The 26,838-nt window shown below is 45.0% G+C and overlaps 1 long non-coding RNA gene across 1 annotated transcript in view; it reads left to right on the forward strand.

Moving 5' to 3' along the window:
* The first annotated feature begins 945 nt into the window (after positions 1 to 945).
* The window catches only part of LOC123362614, a 32,864-nt gene continuing 6,971 nt past the window's right edge, over positions 946 to 26,838 (forward strand). The window contains exons 1-2 of the long non-coding RNA XR_006576500.1: positions 946 to 1,017; positions 21,014 to 21,038. This is a non-coding gene — a long non-coding RNA (uncharacterized LOC123362614). The remainder of the gene's footprint in view (positions 1,018 to 21,013; positions 21,039 to 26,838) is intronic.

The raw sequence follows: 26,838 nt of genomic DNA on the forward strand, positions 1-26,838 counted from the left end.
GGGAAGGAGGGTCCCAAGATCAAGATGGAAGAGCCTTGGCACAGCTGTGTGAGAGATCAAGACCAAAGTGGGAGTTGATATTGCAGGTGAGGACTGACGTGCACTGACAGAGCTGTGCACAGCAGGCTTAGCATAACAAAGGTTACTAAAGGCCGTATTTGAGGCACATTGCCAGACCTGTGTTTGGGGCTCAGGGCTAGACTAGGGTGCAGAGGGAGGTTGCTATTAAGGTGCATTGGCAGAGCTGTGGTTTCCGCTGATTGCGACAGGAAAGGCGTTGCAAGCCAAGACTGATATGCATTAATAGATCCATGTACAGGCATAGGAGGACTAAACCAGAACAGGCTGTTGAGGGGGCAGAGGAGGGGCTGAAGGTCTGGTCCAAGGTGCATTGGCAGAGCTGTGGTTTCCAGGACTGGAATATGAGAGACTGCTGCAAAACAGAGCTGTGGGGCATTGGCAAAGCTGCCAATGGGTCCCAGGGCTCCAATAGAAGGGAAAGCTGTGGGCCAGGATTCAGATGCATTGCCAGAGCTGTGTGAGGAGACTTCTAGAGAGTCCCTGCCTGCTCTGTGCCTGGTTGTTACCAATGCTATCATTCCCTTACTTTCCTGAACATCAAAAGCCAGCCCCCACACCTCAAAAATGCATGTTTTTTATGTTTGCTTTAATAGAAGAGTCTTGTCTTATTGATTGCAATCCACATGCTGGCATGGCCGTGTGTAGCTTCAGAAGACAGAGAGAAGAAATCAATCAGAATCCCAGGGTACAGTGCTATTTCCCAGTTTAGTGGATTATCTCATTTCTCATTATGGAAGGAATGCCCATCGCCAGGGCTTGGAACATGAAACACTCGGCCTCATAAGCTCCCAGAGGTGCCCGCTTGTGATATTCAACAAGTAAATCAGCCTTCTGGAGACTGAGTGAGCTGACTGCCCAGCTCAAGTCAAAGGAAAAGAGAGGTGATCAGCCAGCCAGCAACATTCATATGCATCGAGCCTGGGGCCAGTTGCAAAGGTAAGGTAAAAACGCCATGTTTCAACTTCATCACTTTGATTCTTGGTGTTTATATTATATTTAGGGCTGTCAAGTGATTAAAAAAATTTAATCGCGATTAATCGTGCTGTTAAACAATAATAGAAAACTATTTATATAAATAGTTTTGGATATTTTCCACATTTTCTAATATATTGATTTCAATTACAACACAGAATACAAAGTGTACAGTGCTCACTTTATATTTATTTTTTATTATAAATATTCGCACTGTAAAAATAAATGTGTGATGTCTGATTGACCTTATAATGTTTCTTATAGTCTGCATATCTTAACTGATGACCTCATTGCTTCCCTTTTCTTTTTCCAAATCCATCCACAGATGTATCAATGCTCTGCAGCTGTGAGTTCCGCAGGTGAACGCTAGGCTGTGCATACAGAAATATTTCCTTTGGTTGGTTTTTGATGTACTGCCCTTTCATGTCAGAGGGTGAATCAGAAGGACTGCCTGACCAGTTTTCATATAGTTCATAATTTTCTGCAGGTGACAAGCCTTTCACGTGTTCCAGGGAAGGGAAAGAAAGAAAGACAGATAGATAGATAGAGATCTGCTTTTGATGGCTGACTGGGAGTCTTGATTTAGATGGCAAGGCACCAGCTTGTTACATTCTGAGCTCCCAAAATAGAACAATATACTTGCTATTTATATTTAGTCTTTATTTCTTTTATTACGTCACCATATCATATTGAGTCCTTTAGGTTTTTGTAGGATTTTTGCTTTCTTCCCTTGTGCTCTGTCCGTGGTGCTGAATAGCTGATCATCCAGTTCAGCTCTAAAGACTTGGGAAGGGTTTGCTCCTTTGCCACTTTATGTGGCCCATGATACCAGTGATTGACTGGTGATTGTGTAGGTCTCCTTCTAGCTATCTCAACTGACCCCCCAAGAAGCTACTAAAAACAGGCAAATGTTGAAAGCTCCTAATCCCTTGTATTCTGTCAAGTTTGAACTTTCTGTGTCTGCTCCAAGTGGAATGGGTGGGAAGGGATCCCTGGCGTACAACCTGGAATTGTGGGACTGCTGTGTCCCCTTAACACTCCAGCCTGGGCTGTCTCTCACAAAGCTGTGCCAGTGACAAATGGCAAACCCTCCAGGTGCTGTGATCACTCAGCCATCAGTATGTGGAGCCCCACTCCCAGCTAAATTGAATTAATGCTCTCTAAGCCAGTCATTAATTATACAGAGAGAGGCACCAACCAGTCACCCCAACCCTCAGCCTTGCACCCCAGAAATATACCATCTTACACTGCTCAAGACTCCTGGAACAGTGCAAACTCATGAATTAGTTCACCACTCTGACAAAGGGTAGTGGGAGTGCCACAGCCCTTGTTAATCTGAGCTGAGTTTCTCCAAGCACTTCAACCAAAGACACACTGTTTTAGGTAAAATATAAAACAGGTTTATTAACTGCAGAAAGATCAATTTTAAGTGATAATAAGTAGCAGGCGGAGAGATCAAAGTTGGGTACATAAGAAATAAAAATAGAAACCCTGTCTAAATTTTAACTTTAACAAGCTAAGCAAGATTTGAATCAAACATCTTTTCTTACCCTAATAGATGTTACAGGCAGCTCACAGTTCTTAATACACAGGCTGTATTCCCTTTCAGCCTGGGACCAGTCTCTCCAGTTCAAAGTCTTTGTCTGCCACATGATCTTCCAGGTGTTGAGATGAGGGAAGAGAGAGGCCCTGTGGTGATGTCACTGTCCCTCTTTTATGCTTTCCTCCAGCTGCCAGAAATATCTTTGCTGTATCACATGAGTTAGGTCTCCTCCATCCTGTATGTGCCCTCTGAGGAGTCTCTGAGTGGCCATTGGGAGAGTGGATTCCCCTTAATGGGCCATCAGTATATGTTTGGCCGGTCCTGAGGTAAATCTGTCTCACAAGGTGCTCCTTTGTTGCCACTCAAAGGCTGGCTGTAAGTGTCTCCCACCCTCACAACATATTTCAGTAACATGCACATAGCAGTATCTCACAGCTTCAGATGCAATGGGAACACAACCAATTCAACAGGGTAGTAATGTTCAACAGATCATGACTTCTCAAATGATACCTCACAGGGCATACTTTGTACAAAACAAATCCCAGTCATGTCACAGTGAGGGTTCCAGGGTGCTATTTTGAGGTACAGAGTGACACAGAAGGAAATTGCTGCTGTTTGGGTCCCATGTGGCTTAGATCAAACTGGGGCCAGTACGAGGCTTTTCCAACTTGGAATTGTTTTAAGAGAACAGATTTCCTCCCTCCCCCGCCCCCTCTGACTAGTATTGGAGAATTGCTGCAGGAGGAAGGTCAATGATCCCTTGAAACTCCAGTTTACAAGCCCAATGTCCTGCTTTGTACCTATAAGCCTCAGTGTATTATTTCAGTAAATAGCGGACACTTTTCAAAAAGCCATTTGAAAAAGGTGACCCTGAGCCCCTGAAGAGTGAGATAAGATATCCAGAGGAAGAAGAGTCATTAGAAATCAGAACTAAAAATGCGTCAGCAGACTGATTACTGAGAAGGCTGCAGAGGAGTATGCACGGCACAGATACACCTTGGACTGACCAGTCAGATGGAACATTTACCCTCTCAGTTTTGCTTCCTAACCCTATTCCCTTAGAACCACATTCTGCTCTCAGACTGTGGTGGATACATTAAACCTCCATTAATGTCAAAGAACAGCAAGGGAGAGTGGTTTTGTAATTAATTCAGAGAGCGTCCACTCAGGACAGTCTTGCCTCTGCCACAAGCATCCTGTGTGCCCTTGGGCAAGTCATCTAACCCGCAAACCCCATTTCAGCAGAGCATGTGCTTCATAGGGTAAAACCCCAGCCTCTCGAAAGTTGCTAGGAGTTTTTGCCATTGACTTTAATAGGGTCAGACTTTCACCCATAGATTGTAAGGCTGGGAAAGAGCATTGTGATCACCTCATCTCACCTCCTGCATAACTCATCCTTCAGTAAGACTGAGGCACATGCATGAAGTTAAGCATGTGCTTAAGTGCTTTACCAAACAGGGCGGGCTGCTGAACTGAGACCAAGGAGAAGTGAAAATGACCCACAGTGATAATGATTTTAGTGTATGTAATACAGTTCATTTGTAAGGACTCCGGAGCATTTCACAAACAGATCTTCAAGCTATCCAAAAAGAAGTTCGGCTGCCATTCGAGTGCAGGGTCTGGTCCAATGCCCTCTTTCATGAATTCGGGTTTCACCTCAGTTTCTCTCTCCTGCAGCTCCATTCATGCTGTTCAGACTCCATGCACATTTGTCTTCCCCATGGCTTTTCATTGAGCAATCACGCTCAAAACATGAATTGCTGGCAAATTTCAGCAGAGTAAAAAATATAAGTTGAGTGGGTGGTTTCAGGGGGAAATGAAGAGGTTATTATGCTCTGTGCTGGTTAATGAAATCAGAAAGTGGAGTGGAACTCATCTAATATCACACAGATAAAAAATAAAATAGGTAGGTTAAAAACTCCCCACACAATACTGCAGATTTCTTGAAATGTCAAAATATCTCATTATTCAGATGATAAAGATGCGAAGAATAACAGGGTTTCAGTTATATGTGCCACATCATATCTCCTCCCCTCTATAATTTTTATAACAATTCTAGCATTCCAGTAAGTTACGATACCTTCCTATTTATATGTGTATATGAAATACTAAATGTTTGTGTCTGGAAGGAGCCTAGAGCCTGGAGCTCTCTGTTTAATTCTAAGAGCAGGAGAGCATCAGCAATAACCACATAAATGTCTTTCCCAGAGCCTGGAACTTGCTCTTATTGGACCATCTCTAGGCTGTGCGGGGAATTCTGTCCCCATTGGTGGAGAGTATATTTCAATATGGGTAGATAAACAGATACAATCAAAGAGAAGGAGAGGGGACATAGACAGCCAAACAGGAGGCAATTTGATGCAGTGGATATGGTGCTGGCTGCGAAGTCTGGAAACCTGGCTCCTCTTCCTTGCTCTGACACTGACTTGTGTGACCTTTGGCAAGTCATTTCACCTTTCTTTGTCCCCTTCCACCCTTCGTCTATGTAAGCTCTTTGGGCAGGGATTGTCTATTGCCATATGTCTGGGGAGTGTCAGGTTCACCAACTGGTGCCTTGAGATGCAACTGGATTACAAAAAATAATAAGATTGATAGAATACTCAGTTCTCAGCCTCTCTACTGCCAAGAGGGGCTTTAGAAACAATGGTAATGGTGGTTTAACCAGGCAGTTATATGGTTTGCACCTCTCTGATTATTTTCATTGGATGGCAGAGCAGAATAAATTTTGGAACCTAAACATACTTTATTTAGTACATCCAGGTTTAGGCAGTTTCTGGCCCACATTTATGCTCAATATCAGAACCACGGAAATCAGAGACACAGAAACTCTAGTGTCAGGGGCGGCTCCAGGCACCAGCGCAGCAAGCGCTTGCCTGGTGCGGCAAGCCGTGGGGGGTGGCCTGCCGGTTGCCATGAGGGCGGCAGTCAGGGTCCCTTTGGGGGCATGCCTGCTGGAGGTCCACCGGTACCATGGCTTTGGCGGCAATTTGGCGGCGAGGACACTGAAGGCACGGGAACGGTGGACCTCCCGCAGGCATGCTGCCGAATCGGCGTGACCAGTGGACAGCCTGCAGGCGCACCTCCAAAAGTCACCTGACTGCCGTTCTTGGGGTGGCAAAAAACATAGAGCCGCCCCTGTCTCGTGTGGTCCCATCTAATCATGCCTATCCAGCCAGGACAGAGGTCAGCTTCCTGCAGTGCTTTGCCCAGCCTTGCCGGTTTCTGACAATTTCTGCTCCTTCGTGCCTAAACACCAGCTGTCTACTTTCCCAGGACGGCAAAATGGTGTTTGCCTTTCCCTTCTCGAAGTCCCTTTTCATTGCAAAGTGCATCCCACCAGTGAGGCCTTGACACATACACCAACCTCCGTTCTCCACACCCCAGGGCATGGCACTTGCATTGCCTCTGCTAAGCTAATGGCTTTATTAAAGACAAGATTCAAGGGAGCTAAAAATAGCCTCTCCCAGATCATAGGAGCAGCCAGTGAGCGCAGCTTGAGACTGAAACTCCTGCTGTTGCTCATGGCCTTGAGTGCTTTTCAAGAGTTAAAAATAGCATCAGGGTGCTGGGGTGGGTGGTGGTGTCTGGATTCAGAAGAAACATTTTTCAGTTGGCTTGGGGAATATCTTAACTCTGCTTCTGGCGATGGATAAGGTATTGAGGGGGGCTGGGTTTGAATGAAAGCAGGGTCTTGCTGCTGCTTGAGAACAGAAGGAATGGTATTTAGTAGTCAGAGCACAGGAATGGGAGCTGGGACTCTGGGTCTCTATTCCCAGCTTTGCCATTAAAGGAAGCCTTAGGAAAGATAATCTAGTGGGTAGCACCCTAGGCTGGGACTCAATAAATCTGTGTTCAATTCCTGATTCAGGGGAGGGATAGCTCTGTGGTTTGAGCATTGGCCTGCTAAACCCAGGGTTATGAGTTCAATCCTTGAGGAGGCCACTTAGGGATCTGGGGTAAAAATTGGTCCTGCTAGTGAATGCAGGGGGCTGGACTCAATGACCTTCCAAGGTTCCTTCCAGTTCTAGGAAATTGGCATATCTCCTATTATTATTATTATTATTACTGAATCACCTGATGTACTCTGTCCCTCAGCTCCTCATCTACAAAGCAATAATGTTTATTAAACAATCAATTTGTAAGCACCTAGAGGCTCATAGGGTTATAAGCAGTAGCCAGCATGGATTTGTCAAGAATAAATCATACCAAACCAACCTAATTTCCTCCTTTGACAGGGTGATTGGCCTAGTGGATAAGAGGGAAGCAGTGCGCATGTTATGTTGATTTTAGTAAGGATTTTGATACATCCCACTTGACATTCTCATAAGCAAACTAGGGAAATAAGGTTTAAATGAAATTAGACACACTAGGGTGCCTAAAGAATAGTTATCAATAGTTTGCTGTCAAACTGGGAGGGTTTATCTAGTGGGGTCCCATAGGGGTCGGTTCTGGGTCCAGTACTATTAATTATTTTCATCAATTACTTGGATAATGGATTGGAGAGTGTGCTTATAAAATGTGCAGCTGACACCAAACTGGGAGAGATTGCAAGCACTTTGAAGGACAGGATGAGAATTCAAAACAAGCTTGGTGGTAGTACTGCTGGAAAGGATCTGGGGGTTTTAGTAGATCACAAATTGAATATGAGTCAGCAATGCAATGAAGTTGCAAAAAAGGCGTATATCTTCTGGGGTTTATTAATAGGAGTGTTGTATGTAAGATAAGGGTGGTAACTGTCCTGCTCTACTCAGCGCTGGTGAGGCCTCACCTGAAGTTCTTGTGTCCAATTCTAGGTGCCACACGTTAGGAAAGGTGTGAACAAATTGGAGAGAGTCCAAAGGAGGGAAACTAAAGTGATCAAAGGTTTAGAAAACCTGATTGATGAGGAAAGGTTTAAAAAACTGGCATATTTAGTCCTGAGAAAAGAAGACTGAGGAAGTCACCTGATAGCAGTCTTCAGTATGTTAAGGGCTGCTATGAAGGGGACTGTAATTAATTGTTCTCCATGTCACTGAAGATAGGACAAGAAGTAATGGGCTTAATCTGCAGCAAGGGAGAGTGAGGTTAGATATTAGGAAAAACTTTCTAACCATAAGGGGAGTTAAGCACTGGAACAGGATTCCACAGGAGGTGGTGGAATCCCTGTTACTGGAAGTTTTTAAGAAGGTTGGACAAACACCTGTCAGGGATGGTCTAAGTTACCTTGGTCCTGCATCAGCTCAGGGGGCTGGACTTGATGAGTTCTCAAGGTCCCTTCCAAACCTACGTTTCTATGATTCCATGAAAATGGAGATAATACTTTCCTACCTCACTGGGGTGTTGGTAGGTTAAAGCCATGAACAATTGTGAGGAGCTCAGATACTACAATCAGCAATGTATAAGTACGTGGACTGTCTTGCCTTGAGTGAGTCACTTCACCTGTTTGTGTTGCATTTTTTCCCTCTGCAATACAGGCGTTAATAATACTGACCTTCCCCCTCAGGAAAGTCACGACAATCGAGGAGTGTTTCTGGAGTGGTTTGAGATACTTGGGTGAATGGCATAGTTAGACATGCTAGGTGTTATTATTCTATGCTAAATTTCCTCTGTGGGACCAGTGCATTCAGCTCTCCCTGGAATAACTAGGAGGAGGTTTTGGTTAGAACAAATTATGATGATGTCTTGTTGAAAATTTTCCATCAAAACAGGTTTTCAATGAAAAATTGTTTTTTCTACTATTTTTTTTTTGGTGAAGAGTATCTGTTATTCTCCGATTTTTTCATTGAAAAACAAAGCCTGAAAACCAAAATGTTTCAATTCTGAACTGCCACTGCAGTGTCTCAAGGGAGCTGTAATTTAGGTGCGTTGTGCTCCCATTTTCTTCTGCAGGCTGGACTTTATCTCCCATGACGCGCCATGCCCATGATGCTCCCATGATGCACCACCTCACCAAGAGGGGAGGCGGATGCATCATAGTACATATAGTCTGACCAGAGAGCCTGACTGAAAAGTGCCAGACTGACAATCCTGGAAGCCTCTTTGTAACCCAGGGCAGCATCAGCCCCAGTGCAGACTTTGTACATGGGTGCGCACGCTCACACACACACGCTGCCTCCAGCCAATGTCCCTCAGCTCAGCTCTGCAAGAGACTGCTTTAAAAGTGGAAAGAGGAGCTCATGTTTCTTGTCCCATTCAGTCCTTGGCCTGTGCTAGAAAGGCTATTCACCGATATTGACATTGTATGAAAGTGCTTCTGTGATATGGACACCGTTTGTTATCATCAGTGTGTTATTTTACAGTCATCCAGTGCAGACAGTGTTGTGTCCTTTGCTCCTTCCTGAATATACAGGACTAATCTGTTGCATATTTCTTCTTTATGCTTTGATATTATCTGTTGAGTTGTGTCTCTGTGTGTGCAGATGTAGTCAGATCCACGCTAGGCTCAGTGCTGCTGGGTGCGCAGTGCAACCCCTTCTTCCCCCACTCTTCCGCCTTCCTTGACAAAGAGCTTCAGGGTCCATGAGACACCCTGGTTGGCGGGTAGCCTTGAGATTACATTAGTTTTGCCCCTCAGGGTTTTGTGCCTTGTGAGTAGCATGGGGAAAACCAAGTCTTTAAAGCACCAGGACACAGAGAGCAAGTACCAGATGGTGGCAGTGCCTGGATAGATACACAGAAATGTGTGGGTGCAGGGGAGCTTATGTGTAGGAGGGATTCCAAGCTCTGTCTGAGCAGGGGAGTTTGGGTTTAGGAAGATTACAGTTAGCATGTGGGGCTGGAGGAGGGACCTTGATGGGACTGGAGGCTCAGCTTCACTGCAGCACTTCTGCCTGAATAACTCTTTGTAAAGGGAAAATATAAAATCCACATATCCCCCGCTCCTAGAAATTCTCCCTGGTGGTTTCGGAGCAGACTACTGATCTGAGCAGCGCAGCCTGACAGCTGAACTCTCCCAGCTCCACTGAGGAGTAGGCAGATCACACTCTGGTGGGGTTCACACCTTTGGCTGACAAACCATGGCCAGCACTCAGGAGACAGTGCCTGGAGTGCTAGGCAAGCTGGAGAAAAAGAGAGAGCTCTTAGAGGTAGCACTGGCTGACAGCTCGGGAAGCTGAAATAGAATAAATAGCCCCCAGACACACTCTCACATGACACAGTTCCCCCTACACACACACACACACACACACACACACACACACACAGAGTCCTCGGACATATGGTCTCTCTCTCTCTCTCACACACACACACACACACACACACACACACACACACACACACACACACACACACACACACACACACACACACACACACACACACACACCTCTCTCTGCTCCCACAGCCCCTTGACTCACATGGCTTCCTGATACACACTCATTGACAGTATGTCCACACGCATTTTCAAAAGCCACCTAGATGACCAAGTCCCTTCGAATACCAAATATCTAAGTCACTTAGAGCTGCCTAAAGCAATAATAATAAATATTAGGCTGAGGTTTCCAGGACTGCTTAAGGGATCTATGCAGCCAAAATCCCATTGAAATGCATTTGGAACAGGGCATCCAGCTGCTTTTGGCTTTTTGGAAAACCCCAGAGAAAAATAATACTTGTTTTTCATTTTTACGAGTTGTTCATAACCAACAGCAGGTCAGCGCTGCGGTAGCACCCAGCATTCTGACAACACTGTACCAACCCTAACAAATCAATTTATGTACCCAACACCCCTAGTGGGTAAACAGGGAAGCCATTATCCCCATTTTACACATGGAGACCCTGAGGCACAGAGAAGGGAAGTGAGTTGCCCAAGGTCACACAGCAGGCCAGTGGCAAAGCTGGGGACAGAACTCATGTGCAGCTAGAGACCAGTGGGCCTGACTCTCAAAGACGCTGGCCACCTGCAGCTGCCAAGGACTTCGCTGGCATTTGAGGCTGCTCAGCACTTCTGAAACTAAGCCAAAGAAGTTCAGGAAGACACCATGAGATACTGATTTTCTAGCATCACTCTAATAGTTAAGTGGGACATTCTTATAATTGTCACAAATCTTCCCCCCCCACTACTGCTTCTGATTCTTTTTTGGAAGCTAGCACTGGTTTGTTATTGTGCGGTTTCTTGTAGACACTGGTTTGTTACTGTAGGGTTTCTCTTGATACCGCTTTCCTGTCATAGAGCTAATTTATTTATTGAGATTTATATGCAAATGTGGCTTTTTGTGGGTGTGCTGCTTTGTTATTGTAGAACTGGCCACAGCCAGTTATTGTTATTGCAGTGTTGCTCTGGATCATTGTTCTGAAATCCTAAGGGCAGAGCTCAGCTATAAAAAATCCAACATACCTGCAAGAGGTTTTACTATCACCCAAGGGCCAGATCCTCAGTGGGTGTAAAGTGGCATAACTCCATTGACTTTAGTGGTCCTAAACTGTTTTATACCTGTTGAGATCTGAGATGACATTCTGGTGACAAGTTCTTCCCCACCCACTGGAATTTCTCCTCTGTACCTTTAATATGAATCTGTTCCTTTTTTTGTTTTTCCTTTTATAATTTCACTCTGTTTTTTTGTTTCCCCTCTGGCTTGCTCTAAGGGGAGCTGACAGTGAAGTTAAATCCACCTGGTTCTCCTTCCTGACCATCTGTTTCCATGTCAAAACATTTAAATACTGGAGAAGATGGTGCTTTTTAACATTAGGACTGAAAGTTGGAACCCAAGCCAAGGCTTCAGAGCTGCTTCCCCTGGAACCTGGGGTTCTTTGCAAACCAAACTGTCTCCTCAAATTACATCTGCAATGTGAAGCTGTTTTAATTTTGGAATTTTATGCTTGAGAAACACACACACATACCAGCATTCCTCCCCCCACCTGGCACATGCTAATGGAAAGTAAAAGCTAAAGGTTTTTTTTTTGTTGCTTCTGTTATCTTATTTTACATGCTTAAATTAACTCCTGGGTGTCTGGATTCCCTACTAGTGTAACGTGTTTGCACAAGAGCTCTGCTTAGTGGGTTTTATTGTAAATCATTTCAGGCAAGATGGAAAGAGGCATTTTACATTTATAACTTTGCCATTGCCATTGGATGCCCTCTTCAAAAAAACCACCATCTCATATAGCACTGATGGGATCCCCTGGTTGGTAATCTCAGCACAGAGGCCAACGATTGAATGAGGCTTGGAGACACACTATTCCCTTCTTGCACCCATTCGTACAGTTAAATGTGATTCCCTGCGTCCACCAAGCCTAAGAGATGCTCTGATTATTCGAGCCACTTCTATGTGTGTGTGAGCTTGAGTGAGTGAGAGACTCACTACAGGAGACAGAGAAGGAAGCATGAACTGGTAGGAGAATAGACACGCAAAGCCAAACGACGGACGTTCTTTGTTGGGTAGTAATTTACCGCAAGAGTAGCACCAGTGACTCAGCTCAGTGGGACTCTTTGAGGATGAAGGCACTGATCAGGAATATGTTTAGGCTGGAAGTGAAAGGAAGGTTTCTAACCATCAGAGGTGTGAGATTCTGACCAGCCGTTCAATAGGAGGAGTGCGGGGGACAACTACCTAACTCGTTTTCAGGTGGCGCTTGATAAGTTTATGAACAGGATTATATGATGGCGTTGGGTGTGATAGCAGAGGACTGGACCTGATGACACAGGAGTCCCTTCCAGGCCTATGTTTCCTGGGTACTGTATGTCAGGCATGGGTATTGGAATCTGGCTCATAGCAATGTGGCCGTGGTGACGTGAACGGTGGGAGGGGCTAGCTACCCCAAGTACATGCCTAGTATGGCGAGCCCCTCCCACCACTCATGCCACTTCGGTCACACTATTTTTAGCATGTTGATGGGAGCTAGCACGGTTATGTCTCCTCCTCCTGGAACTTATACCTCCAGCTCCAAGTATAGACATACCCTGTGTATCTTCCGTTCAGCCTTCTTCTTCCAGAGATGCAGGGAGTACCTTGAACTCTGCCTGGTGCAGGTTGGAGGGATTTTTCTCCATGTTCCATCCAGAGAGGAGGAGATTAGTGTAACTACGGCACAGCAGGGAGAGGGATTACTGCCTGAGAGCATGGGAAGAGCTCTGTTTCCAAGGAGGGATATAGTTATTTTTAGAGAGTCAGTTTTTCAAAGGAACTCAGCTCCCAGCAGATCCCATCATGACATGTACAGCCTGAGATTGACATCCAGCATGTTGAGCTCTTTTGAAAATCTGTCCCATATTTACTACAGATGGACTCAAGAGGTAAAATGTGGATCAGAGTCTGGGTCTGGATTTGGATTTTGGACAGCCTCCAAAGTTGGTGGGCGACTAGGTCTGGCTTTTCTTTGTATGGGACCATTTCAACTAATAGATGCTGGAGGCTGCTGCTTGTGGAAGCCCAGGGCAATAGCATGCAATCATGACACTTCCTTGACTCCATGTTAAGACTATATTCCAGCACAGCATAATCTATCTATGTATCTACCTGCCTTAGGTATTTATAATGCATTAATCAGTATACTTTCTGCACACATTCTCCTAGCTGCATTTGGGAGAGGCAGGCACTAGAGGTAAAGAGCCTTTCAGCATCTAGATAGGAGTGTCCATCCATCACAAATATTGTGAAAGACGGTCCTGATCAATACAGTGTGGGGAAACTCAAGAGGGTGTGTGCACTGGAAGGAATAATTTGAACAAGTTGCACACATTGCTTGGCTCTAAATTAACTGTAATGGCTCAGGACAAAGACCTGGACAGACAATTGTTTGGAAGCATAAGGAATGGAATGGAGAAGATAATGGAAAATATTATGCTGCTATGGACTCCCTCAGCTGGCACACAGTGTTCAGTTCTGGCAATCTCATCCTCAAAATAAAGCAGAAAAAGAAGATGAGCGATAAAAATGATTACAGCCATTGAAGGCCATCCCTGGGCAGAGGGATAGTCCAGGATGGTTTAGTGTAGCGAGATGGACAAGATAAAATAATGGATGCAATAGAGATGGTAGATGGGGCACTTGTCCTTACCCTCTCTCGTAGGAACATAGAACTGGAAGGGACCAGTCCCCTGCTATCCCAGGCCACCTCTCCTAGTAAAAGATCAACAGAAGATTCAGTGAAATGGAAAGCTAGCAAATATAAAACGGATACAAAGAAATACTTGTTTATTTGCACCGTTTTGTTGTGGAATTAATTACCAGAGTGTATCCCTGAGGTCAGGAGCTAGCTGGATTCTAAAAAGATGAGACACATACAGATAATGAGAACATCTACAGTCTATTAGCTAAGATACACATGGAGAAAGGCTATGAACCGTCCTGCTTTAGGGCATAAGCTAACCAGGGGCTGACAGAGGTCAGGCAGAAAGTTCTTGTATGAGCAGGTTATTCCATAATTGTCCACTAAGTGCTTTCTTGCACTTTCCTCTAAAGCATCTGTTACTGGCCAGCGTTAGAGACAGATTACTGAATGAGGGGAAAAGACTGGTTTTATGGCCAAGGCACTCGACTCAGACTCAGATGAGCTTAGTTCCATTCCTGTTTCTGCCACAGACTCATTGTTCGACTTTGGGTGAATCGCTGAATCTCTTAGTGCCAGATTTTAAAAGGTATTGGGGCCTTGAGCATGCAGATAGGCCTGACGTGAGATTTTCAAAAGCACCTACACTGGCCCTCAGTGCCTCAGCTCCCCATCTCTAAAATGGTGATGATAATATTTCCCATGCTGGGTGCCGTGAGGATTTAGATATGTTAATGAGAAGTAGGCACTTAGGGCAGGTCTACACTAAGAATGGGGGTCGAACTAGGGTACGCAAATTCAGCTACGTGAATAGCGTAGCTGAATTCGAACTACCCTAGTTCGAACTACGTACCCGTCCAGACGCCGCGGAACCGAACTCCGCGGCTCCAAGGTCGACTCTGCTAACTCCAGCTGCCGAGGTGGAGTACCGGAGTTCGAACTAGCGCTTCCGGAGTTCGAACTATCGCGTCTAGATCAGACGCGATAGTTCGAACTCCGGAAAGTCGAACTCACCGCGTCGACCCGCGCGGTAAGTGTAGACTAGCCCTTAGATACTAGAGCCATGTAAGTACCTGATATAGCCAGGCCACTGGGCTGATGCAGTCTGGCAATTCTTTTGTTGGTAGGTCAGCTTGGAGGAGACTAAAATATCCTGAATCCAGTTTTGGGGGGGAAGGGAAAAAAATTAAAATAGCTTCCAAATGTCCCCACTGCTGTGCAGCCATATCTGGGCATCCCAGAGCAAGCACAGTGCCTTAATTGTCTCCTTTGTTAAAGGTAAAGCCCTAAATGTTCATGGTTATTGACCATGCTAACACAAATGGACAGCTCCCAAACTACGGGATAAGTTGTCTAGTCTGCTGGCTGGAATATTAGCTTTTCAGTGTAATAGCATTTAGAAATGACGTATATTTCTATGAGATTCCCTCTCACAATTAGAAGCCTAGAGGGATTTTTTTAAAATTCAAAATTATTGCCATAAAAGCTCATGGAGGAAAAAAAAATAAGTGACATTTTAACTTTCCTTTTTAGTTTCTAAATAAAAGTCTTTAAAAGGCATCATTTCCTGAATAACCTTCCTAATATGCATTAAAGCCTCAAAGCTGCAGCTGGAGAAGTGACTGTATAAATAATATTTCATGCTGCCATATTAAATGCCCTCAATAATTTCCAGATCAGATTCACTCACTTTATAAGTCAAACAGGATTAATTCCACCCCCTGCCTTCCATCCACTCCCAACTTGCCTGGTGCTGTACAGCATCACCTAGTCCCTGAAAATCAAACTGCATTTCTCTTCTGCACTGTAAAGGTTCTGGAACTGGAAGCTGGCTGCCTGTAGCCTGTGAGTTAGAGAACAGGGGATCTCACTCCCTAGAATGCTTAATTCTTATTATGTAGTGCTTCACATCAATGGACCTGAAATCATTTTACAAAGGAAGCATCATACACTCATAGTACAGAAGGGGAAACTGAGGCACAGGAAGGGTCCAGATCAATGGCAGAGCTGGGACTAGAACCTAAGAGTTTAGAATCCCAGGGCAGGATCCTCTGGTCTGCTAAGGCTACAGTTGGAAGATGCCAGAGAATTTCCCCTCTGTTAGGGAAATTCTCTGCTGCTATAACCACTTCACTCTTCCATGAAAGGGAAGGGAGTGTGTTGGGAGCATTCCCTCCTTCCGGTCTACGTGTGTACTTGGCTATTGATCAACAGACTGATATAGATCTTCAACTATCCCTGTCTCATTCTCTGGCTGCAGTTAGAAACTTTCAAAAGCATGCAGGGGATTTAGGAGCACAAGTCCCAGTGACAGTCAATGGGGCTTGTGCTCATAAATCATCTAGACACTTTGAAACTTTCCCTTTGGTTTATCTGCAATTGGATGCACTGTCTAATACAGACAGACATGGACAAACTGTACAGCTGGCTAACGATGCGCAAACCCACTTCTCGCAAACACCTTGAAGCAGAAAACTTTTCCCAGAGACCTCATTCTTTTCCCGCACTGTGGACTCACGATAAGCTAAGCTGCCATTAAAGTGAGGAATCACCAGCAGTCTGGGTTATTTTAAATCTTTAATAGACATATTACCTCACATTAGGGCTTCATCATCTGCTTCTCTGTGTAAGCACAAAGAGAGTATCCATCACAATTAGTGTAACATCCCGGAAGCCATAAAAAAGATGGACGTGTGTGCCAGAGTGAAGCGTTACGAACTATACACCTCTGGGGTACATTTGCTCAGGTTTCAGGCACAGATCCAGGGCAAGAAGTTGCTCCTTCCTGAAGTAACAAAGAGCTTTAAAGTAAGCAGAGGCACATGGGCAGCTTTAGAGATACCAGCCCTGGAATTCTAACTGGAACATCCATTGTGGGACAATTTTATCACAACTCTCACAACATTTGGTGTTTTCCTTAAATCCCAGGGGCCTGAAGTCATGATCTTACACGAGAATCTGAGCTTTCATTTAAAAAAGAAGTACGTTTCTAGCCCACACGGTTTCCATTGAAAGCTGTGAAATGTGACCCAAGGCTCAGAAGGCAAATTAAAAGCAGACACAATTTATTGTTAAATATCTTATGATTTTTAAGCCAAACTCATGATTTTGGGAGCTTTGATTCATGAGTTTTGAACACTTTGCTTTGGCAACACTGAGTGTGTCTCTTTTTTTTAGAGCAATGCTTTTCAGCCTTTTCCATCCTGGGAGCACCTTCTCATTTAACAAGGATCTATCCAGGATCACCTGACCCTTAGCAATAGGGGAAGGGCAGGCAGCATGGCCACTGTTTGATTAGCAGGAAGTGATGTGGCAGGCAGACAGCATTGCAGGAAGCAGATCTTTTTTAAACAGCCACGCGCTCAATGTGGGGGATGGAGTTGCTTCTAGGTTGTGAGTGGGGTTCTGTTTACACTGGGGCTGTATTTAAGGTGAAAGGCATTACATGAGATATTTGAAGCGACACCAACTAAAGGCCAAATGCAATCCCATTAGAAAGACATCTGTGAGCACCGGGGTGGATGGAGCAGGGGAAGAGTTAACAGCCATCTGGCTATGGGAAAATAACTGGCTCTCCAGAGTCTAAGAAGTGGCTGCTGCTCCTGCCTAGGAGGGAAGGGATTCCCTTGAAGGATGTCTTCTGTATGTGGACTTACTACTAGATAGATGGAGGCTTTGCTCACTGTAAAGGTAACGGATGGCTGACAAGGGAGTATAAGAAATGCTATAAAAGAGACAGATAGAGTGTGTCAGGGTGACAATAGATTAATTGTGGTACAAGCTATTAAAGTCCAGTCTGACGAAATCAATCCAGAGAATCCTTGGCAGCTGAGCAGGAATGGGCTTGTCAGCCTGAAGACTTCACTTACCATGATGATTGAGAAGGGGATATGAAGAGCTTCTCCTAAGGAAGCTCTCCCAGGGAAAGCTTTCCCTCAGATCCCCATTCCTCAGCCCCGCTCCATTGGTACTCTGGTTTGGGATGCACCAAGTGGAACCAAGATGAAGTGACTCGAACCGTCAGACAAAACTCCCAGCAATTAGCATTATGGTGAAGTTCAGAGAAATGAGGTTAACAGAGTGAATAAATGAAACCAATGGGAAGTTTCAACACAACATGCTGTCATGCACCATCCCGCCTGCATAAGGACTGGTGGGTCCATCCATCTTGGATGTAACATGGGCCTCTCATCACAATATCTGAGCACCTCACAAATGGCAATGGATGTATCCTCCCAGTCCCTTCATGACACAGCTCAGTTCCAGATGGTGGAACTACAGCTCAGAGGGATAAGTGACTTTCCCAAGCTCAAGCAAGTGGTGAGCTGTGACATCTGCTTTTCTGCCAAACCCGATTCGTTTGAGTGTTTCTTCATCCATTCAGACCACCCCTCCCTGAACTGCCAGCTGTATCCTGTCTGACATGCAGCCTGTAAGCTCTTGGGGACAAGAACTGTCTTACCTCTCTCTTGCTTGTACAGCACCTAACACAATAGGGCTCTGATCTTTGACTGGCATTCCTGGGTGCTACTGTAATACAAATAATTATAAAGAATGCACCCCACAAAAAGCTTACAGTCAAGCCTGGAATAGAACTCCGATCTCCAGAAACCCATCCCTTGAACACTAGGCCATCCTTCCTCTGCTGAAATTGCCTTCCAGGAGGTTTATTGCCACCTCTTGTGATGATGGCTTCGGTGTGTTGGGGAAAACGGATTTCTTCGACTAGATTTAAATAAATAAATATGTAAGTTTCAGTGAACGCAAGGTGGAGTCTAAAGCTGGGATATAAGTGGGTGAGCGTTACGGACAGGTCTATGGTTTTTTTAGGAGACATGTATGATGGGGTCATTTTTATATGGAAGGCTATGTTTTCAGATGGCTATTACGTGCGGGAAGCTAACCAGTGCAGGGGGCTGGACTTAATGACCTCTCAAGGTCCTTTCCAGCCCTACATTTCTATGATCTTATGAATCTCCCACGGATTTCCAGTCTCTGTATTTTTATCCCAGGGTTGCTCTAATGATGCTTCTCTTCTGATCCCAGGGTCTGAGGAGTGGTAGAAAGAGAAACTTTTCAGAACTAATGATAAACCCTATGTCTCAGGCATATGGAACATTAGATAACAGCTAACAAATGGAAAATGTGAGGAGGCTTTTCCCAGCCCAGAGGGGCAAACTTGTGAAACAATCCTAATAAGTTTATAAAAAAACCCAGCAACAACATTTATGAACTGGAGCAGCATCTGCAGTGACAATAGATAGTACAGATCCTTGCACTTCAGGGCAAAACATAAATTATCTTTATCTGGAGGGGGGAAAATACCTACCCACATGGTGTGCACATCAGGGTTTTACAACTTCCTCTAAGGGTATGTCTACGCTCGAGTTTGGCAAATATAATTTCCAGCTTGGGTAGACATATACGTGATAGCTTTGATCAAGCTAACATGCTAAAAATAGCAGTGTAGCCACAACAGTGGGGGACAGACTAGCTGCCTGAATAAGTACCTAGGGTCCTGGGTGAGATTGTATTTAGGATGACTAGCCTGTCCCACAGCTCATGCCAACAAGGCCACGCTTCTATTTTTAGTGCTCTAACTTGTACAAAGTTAACATGCAGAAGTCTTCCTGAGCTGGAAAGTGTGAGGAGATTGTGAAATAAATAGGGTAGAGACTAAACAATCATCATCTTGCTTCGGGCCTTGCTTTTAGTTTAAATAGGCTGAATAAGCAAGTAAGAGCATATAAGTGAAAGCACAAGGCTGCACCCCTTCTCCTCCCTCCCATCCCTCAGCTGGTAGCCTTGAAGATAAGGGACTAATGGAGCAAGGGGTTGCAGTGGTTACTGAGTAGCTGGAAGGGAGGGGAAGGTGTAAGGGGGAGATGCAGAGTCTGTAAGAGAGTGACCATGACCAAAAAAACCCCCGCTCCTTACCTCTCCCATCAGGTACAAAAGAGGCAGTCTTATCGACCCCAGAGTCAGGACCCCCCAGAACGGAACAGGACCATGTTTTGGAAGGGGTGGTACCCGGGGAGGGGCACTACAAGTTTAATTAAAAGCAGCAAAGAATCCTGTGGCACCTTATAGACTAACAGATGTATTGGAGCGTGAGCTTTTGTGGGTGAATATCCACTTCGTCGGATGCATGTGACGAAAGCTCATGCTCCAATACGTCTTTTAGTCTATAAGGTGCCACAGGACTCTTTGCTGCTTTTACAGATCCAGACTAACACGGCTACCCCTCTGATACTTGACACCATGGGAAGTATAATTAAGTTTGCCAAGAATCGGGGGGAGAGGGTGCTCCGGTGGCATGCAAAGCTAGGGGTTAAGAGAGGAAGGGGGTTCTATCAGCGTATAGAACAGTAGTTGGGGGAGGAGAAGAGGAAAACTCTATTGGCATATAGAGCTAGCCTGAAGTGTGAAGAGCTTCAGAATATGCTTGCTTGTGTAGCCCCAATAAACCCACCAAGTTGTCTGCAGACTGGACTCTGGATTGTTATTTTCTGGCAAACTGTGTCTGGGAACTGAGAGGGAGGAGGGAGCTGGACCCCTGCCAACAGAAAGCACAACTCCATCTCTAGTGCAGAGGTAGCCTAAATAATCTGGAGCTGGCCGCTGCTGGAGAAAAGATATTAGATTAGAGGGATCATCTTGTGAGGTGTCAGGGTTCCAAACAAGAGGGACTGGGGAGAGCCAATGTGATCCAGTCAATAGGGCTTATAGCCAGAAGACCTGGGTTGTAGTCCCAACCTGCAATGTGACCTTGGGAAAGTCACCTAACCTTCCCAGGCCTCAGTCTCCCGCAAATTTAGATGATACTCCTCATCCTCCTTGGTGAAGTGCTTGAAGAGCTATGGATGAAGAGAACAAAGTGTCATCATTATTAGTCTGAGCAGATACAGCAGGAGGTAGCAGAGCAGACTAAATGGTCTGTTTGTTCTACCATGGCAGCTCCTTTTTTACTATGCTATACAAAGAAAGAGCCATTGAATCAAGGTACCTATTCCTATTAGAATCAGATACAAACTCATATAGACACCTAATTAGGAAGTAGTTAAGGGAGGGTAGCTGGGTCAGGTCTGGTGGGCGTTTCTTCAGCGCAGAGTATGTTGCTTTCCCCACTTAAGCTACTGTTCAATGGGAGACTTGATATCTTCACCCCATCAGCCCCTCCAATAGATAAATCTATGCCTGGACTTTTCAAACAGCAGTTCAAGAAATAAATAACCTTTGTCCTGTTAATTTATCATTTTTGTAACCCGGTAATCAGTTTTGTACAAGCACGGCCATTGTATTACAATGGAGCATGTCAGAGCAGCCTCAGAGCTTAATGAATAAAAAGCAATTAAACTTCCAAAACCTGCACAAATGTCTGTACAAATCCCCCTCTTTTTTATTAATAGTTCTAAGCCATTAAAGAAACTAATTACTTTCTTTTTACATTTGCAGAATAGTCGAAGTCGGACCTCAGTAGGTAAGCACTGATTTGCTAACCGTTTTGACTTTATATCAGCACACACAGAAGCTACTTTGCTTGATGAGGTTTCTCCTCCTTGCTCAATCTGCAAAGAGAAAAAAAAAGCTGGCCTTCATCATGCCATTACATCTAAGGAAAGAAACCATGGTACCACGGCAAAAAGCTTTTACTTAGATTGTAAACTCTTTGGGAAAGGGACTGTCTATTTGTTCTGTTTGTACAGCACCTAGCACAATGGGGCCCTGATCCGTGATGGGAGCTCCTCCATGCTACAGTAATACAAATACTAACAATAATTGTTAGTGCCATGGCCGCAATGCCTAGTGGGATGGCGGAAGGGTGGAGGGATTTGGCACAGTGTAAGTGGCTGCTTGAGCTGGATGAAATTTTTTCTCCCCTCCCCTCCTCCCCCGTTTTTTTAATGCAAAATATCTTTTCAGCTTAAATGATTTTTTTCCCTTCGGTTTTTGGTCCAAAAAAAAGAAATATTTTTGGATTTCAGGTTTTTTGGGCTTTTACCAATGAGAAAAAAAGAGTTGGGGATAGGGGAAATGAACGTCAAAAACTGGAAAATGTCTGGGTTTTTGTTTTGTCAAAAAACTGAAAAAAATCCCTAGCTCTAACTTGGGCTTTCTGTGCAGCCTAGGGCAAACCACATCTCTCTGTGCCTCGGTTTCCCCTTTTTTACAGTGAGGGTAGCAATGCTTCTTCTTTGTCTGTCTATTAATATGGCAAGCTCTTCAGAGCAGGGACTGTGTCTGAAAAGCAGCTACCACAATGGGGCTCTGATTTCAGCTGGAGCTGCCGTCACAACAACAATAACAATAACAACATTCAAGGCTGCACGTCATTTACATCCCTGATCCCATTATGCAAATGAGACTGGGGAGTAAGATTGCCAAAAAAACCTATATATATATATATATATATATATATAGTTTCTCCTTATCCCAAAGTATTATTAGTGGTTTTTTTTAATGGATTGTATTTCCAGTTGCAGAGTCAAGTGACTAACATGCCCTAGAGAATGCAGCAACAGTAGCCTGTTTGCTTGCTACCTGGCTACTTAAAGTAAATGCAACACAGGCCCACTGCCCGGCTTCTGGGAGACAGGCTAATTACTGGCCATGTTTGTGTCAGGTTAGAGACACTTGACAGAAAATGCCTCTGCACTCCCAGTTCTCCTCCCAAGCACACACCCTGGCTAATCTAAACAAGGTTCAGTGCATGGCTAGAATAGGAGCAGGGGGAAGGAGGGTGGGGGGAATGTGAGAGCCTGAGAAAGGCAAAGGGGAGAGCACACACTGGTAAATTTTTAATCAAAGATGGCGTTGCTGATGTCCCTGGGTTTGTAGTGTTCTTTCATCTCCGCTGAAATGCTTCCAGCTGGAAGAACCCCCTTAACTGACCTGTATGATTTATACATCTATAGCCAACTGCTGAACACTTGCAGGTAACCGCCGAGGTGCAGAATCATCAATGGGCTTGAAATTTCACTACTCCTTGGTGTACTGAGTGGTGATGCTGGGTTTTCTTTTGTTTCTCTATCACAATCACGTTATTCCTCCCTTTCTCCTACGTTTCCCACATCCATTTTCTCTCACTTATCTTCTTTCATCATTCCTTCCTTTCCCCTTCTTCCTCACCCATTCATTCTCTCTGTCTTTCACAGTCACTGTCCCATTCACTTTGCCTCTCTCTCATTTTCCCTCCCTTTCCCCTTTATCTCCTGCATCCATTCTCTCTTATTCATTTTTTCTCCCTCTCTCAGGCGAGTTCTTGGTTACAGTTGCATGGACAATAGATATTTGACACCTGCTCCCGACAATTCCAAAAAACAGACATTTTAGTCAAATGCCCAATTTTGACAGAACATTTCCAACCAGCCTGCTGGGTCAATGGGTCAAGTTCCTGTGACCTGGAATGAGTGCTACCCTGCATTACTGGTCATTATTGTGAGGTGATGGCACCAAGTGAGGAATCAGCTGTGTAACAGGTGGGGTTGGCTCAAGGCTTTTCTGTGGTAGAGATTTTGTTGAGAGGTTGATAATAATTGGTTCTTGCCTGTCGCTTACAGACATCAGGATGACTGGGGAAGGGGGTTCCCTAACTCAGAGCATCCACCATTCCCCTAATGGTGTTGGAAACCCTCTTCCCCTCCCCCCCGTCAGGTACAGCTCACCTTAATTTTAGATGACACAGTGAAACCTGGGAAGAACATCTCTCCTCAGCTCTCACACAAAGCCTCTCCCAAGCCCAGTGAGGTCCACAGGAAAGTCCCCACTGAATTCAGGCTTTGGAATCAGGCCCAACAACATCAGGTCCTCCTCACCCTAGAAAGCAGCTCACTTATGCTCTGCAGACCAGGCAGTTCAGAGAGCATCCTGGCTCCTCTCTCTCGTAGGAACCCCCTCCCCAAATCCCACACATAAACAGGCTGAGCCTTCCTTTGAACTGAAACAGTTATTTAGCCCTGTGCATCTGTGCATTGATGCAAGCGCTGCTGGTGAGGCCGCACTCAGCCAACACAAGACTGTGGTGTGGACACACAACATCATATTGTTTACACCAGAGGCTCAATGTCGACTTACATAAAGTCGACTTAACTTTGTAGTGTAGACATGGCCTAAGAGTTGTAGTTTGCTCCCTGCTTGCAATGCCCAGAGTATAAGGAAGATAATGAAACACCATTTATTTCATTTCAATTTTTTTTCTTTAAAGATGGGACTATTTTTCTTGAAGAGGCAGGACACTAGGGCAGAGAAAAGGAGTACTCAGTTCCAGAGTGTATAAATAGCTGTGGCTTGTAGCACAGCACAATAGCTGTTGCTCAGTCACTACAGAATGGGGCTAATAAGCAGGAGAAGGAGCAGCTGACTTTCCTAAGCAACAAAAATCCTGTTTTCATGCAAATAGCTCTTAGTCATAAAATCCAGAGGAAAAGAAAGGCCGAGGTTGTGTTGTATAAGCAGGATTATCTTGGCATGGAATGTTTCTCTCAAGTTTTTTTTTCCCAGGAGGCATCAGAAGCCCTTTAAGCCGCTTGACTCGGGCTGGAAACAAGAGCAGTACTGAGTGATTTGCCACACAGAATCTGCTTTCATTGCCTTCGAAATGCTGTGAGAGTTTAACGCATGCAGCAGCTAATGTGAATGAGAGTGAGATAAAGATGCTTTGCAATGATGCTACAGCATCTTTCACCCCACAATTCAAAAGTGCTTTGCAAACATCAATTAATTAAGTCCTTGAGGTAGGTATTATCCCCATTTTACAGCTGCAGGGTAGAGACAAGATGTGCCCAAAACTACATGGTGAGTCAATATCAGAGCCCCGAATAGAACCCAGGTGCCCCTTCTCTGTGTTCTCTGCTTTAACTGCGAGGACAATAGGAAGTAAGAAGAATATGTAATTGTCTTTTAAGCTACCCAGCTCATTTTATCTTGTGAGAGTGGTATATGAAATTTTTATGTAGGCTTTGGTGCCAAATGTACCCCCTTTACAGGGCATCTAATATATGAAATTCACATGAACTATCATTGGTGCACCACTGCCCTCTAGTGAACAAAATTGGAGCATATCAACTGTGTGTCATAGATGCTATGCTGCTAATAGCCAGCAGAGATTCTCCTTCAACTCAAGCAGTTGGGACCTTTGTGTTTGGTGTTTGTGTGTGGTGTTGCCATGAAGCTATGAACGGCCATGGCATGAAGCACAGTGACATCTGTTCAGTCCGTAATGGCAGCAGATTTGTTCATAGATAAATAGATCGGTGCCAGTGCTGGTATTTGGTCATTGTGTGTTTCAGTGGGGTTCTGCACAGGAATGTAAATCTACAGCTAACCCCTCCTCCCCACGCATACAGGTTCCCCATACCGAGGTCCCCCATACCAAGTGTACAGGTCACTTGAGGTATGCCTACTCTGCAATGAAACACCCGTGGCTGACCCTGGTCAGCTGACTCAGACTTGCGGGGCTCAGGCTGTGGGCCTGTATAATTGCTGTGTAGGTGTTCAGGCTCAGGCTGGAACCCAGGCTCTGGGACCCTCCCTGCTAGTGAGGTCCCACGACAGAGCTGAGCCCAAATGTCTACATTGCAATTTTACAGCCCCATAGCCCAAGTCAGTTGACACGGGCCAGCCATGGGAGTTTAATTGCAGTGTAGAGATATCCCTTGTTTATTCTGCTCACCAGACTGATCTCTACTGGCCATCAGAAAAGGAATTCCTATGGGAAAGCATAAAGCAGCAGATGCTATTCATGCCACATACAACATAAGTAGCCTGTAAATTACGTAAATCAGACCTATTTAAATTAGACCTCACCTTCTAAAAGCCAAGCACCTTCCATTCATCTGAGTAACATGCTTGAATAGTGTGCTTTGTGTTCCCCTTTAGCAGCTGGTTCATAGCGGATAGTTGGTCTTCCCAACCAAAGCCAGTCCTTTAGCTCCAATGTTATTGTGGAAGCTTTGAGATCGAAACCCTATTCACGGCCCCTCGTAGGGCTTCCATCAATTTTCCTGGAGAGGGAAGGGGTAAATCAGGATTGCACTGGGAAAACCTCTACCAAAGAGATTTGCATACAAACTTTGGCTGATCCAAACTTCCATTACCTTTTCCAAACCATAGACCCTTGAGCCCAGCTGACATCACAAATACCCATATATTCCCAGCAAACCTTAACTTCTGGTTTTAATGTATTTATTTAATTCCTGCCTGCTTCCTATTCCTTGTCTTGGAGGTGTCTCTCCTCATCTCTGAATCTGCTCGCTGTAGCTACGCATGCTTCTAACCCCTGGCTATTTCAGCAGCTTGCTGCACTGGAGAAGAAGAGCCTTGCACATCAGATAAGGCCAGAGTGGCCCTGAGGCCAGAGTTGGAGCTTTGTGCAGTCATGCTGGCTCTGGGATGGATGCCAGTTTCAATCGTCTCAGTTGTTCTCCTTGTGTAAGCCCCTTTCCAAGACAGCAGGAAAGCCCTTCAAATGCTTCCAAACAAAAATGAGGGGGGTGGGGAAGAAAAAAGAAACAGCACTGTCTAGAGAGCTCTGCTGTGGATTCCAGATGAAAGACTCACGTGCTGATGGACAGCCAACCTGTTCGCCTCCCTCACCCCGAACGCTGGCAATTCCCAAATGGAAGGACAAAAAAAAAAAAAGCTGGCTTATGTGACCCCATAGAGGCTAGGAGAGAAATGAAGTACAAGCTGTTTCTTGGCACAGCATGGGTGAGACACCTGGCCTGTTCCAGCTACCACAGCTCTGCTTTCGTGTCCTGTTCTTGCCCCACTACCGGCAAGCTCCCATTTTGCTCTCGCCTCTTGATATTTGTTCAGGAGGAAGGATGCTCTTATGGTAAAGGGCTGGGACTCAGGAGCTACACCACACGGAACCAGAACTGCTCTGTATTTAGGTGGGTTTCCTGTCTGTGGCAGCACCAACTGCTTCAGACGAAGGTCACAGAAACTCCCCAGTGCTGTAACCTGCCTTTAGGGGAAGTTTCTGCCTACCCTGAGACAGTTAGTGCTTGGTTTATTACAGGAGGCAGAAGGGTTTATTATCCCTCATGATTTCTTATCCTGTCTAATGTTCCGCTGGATGTTTTCATGACCCATATAAATCTCTAGTCTGTTTAAAAAAATACTTCTAGGCTCTTGGCTTCAATTATATCTTGTGACAGCAAGTTCCATAGGTTCATGCATTTGTGGTTAAGCCACGCCCACTGGATGTGGCACACTGTCACCCTCTCACGGTGGCTGGGACACATCGAAGTTGATAAGCCAGCTACAGGCTTGGCTGA

The sequence above is a fragment of the Mauremys mutica genome, chromosome 2, assembly GCF_020497125.1.
Source record: "Mauremys mutica isolate MM-2020 ecotype Southern chromosome 2, ASM2049712v1, whole genome shotgun sequence".
NCBI classification, from domain to species: Eukaryota; Metazoa; Chordata; order Testudines; family Geoemydidae; genus Mauremys; species Mauremys mutica.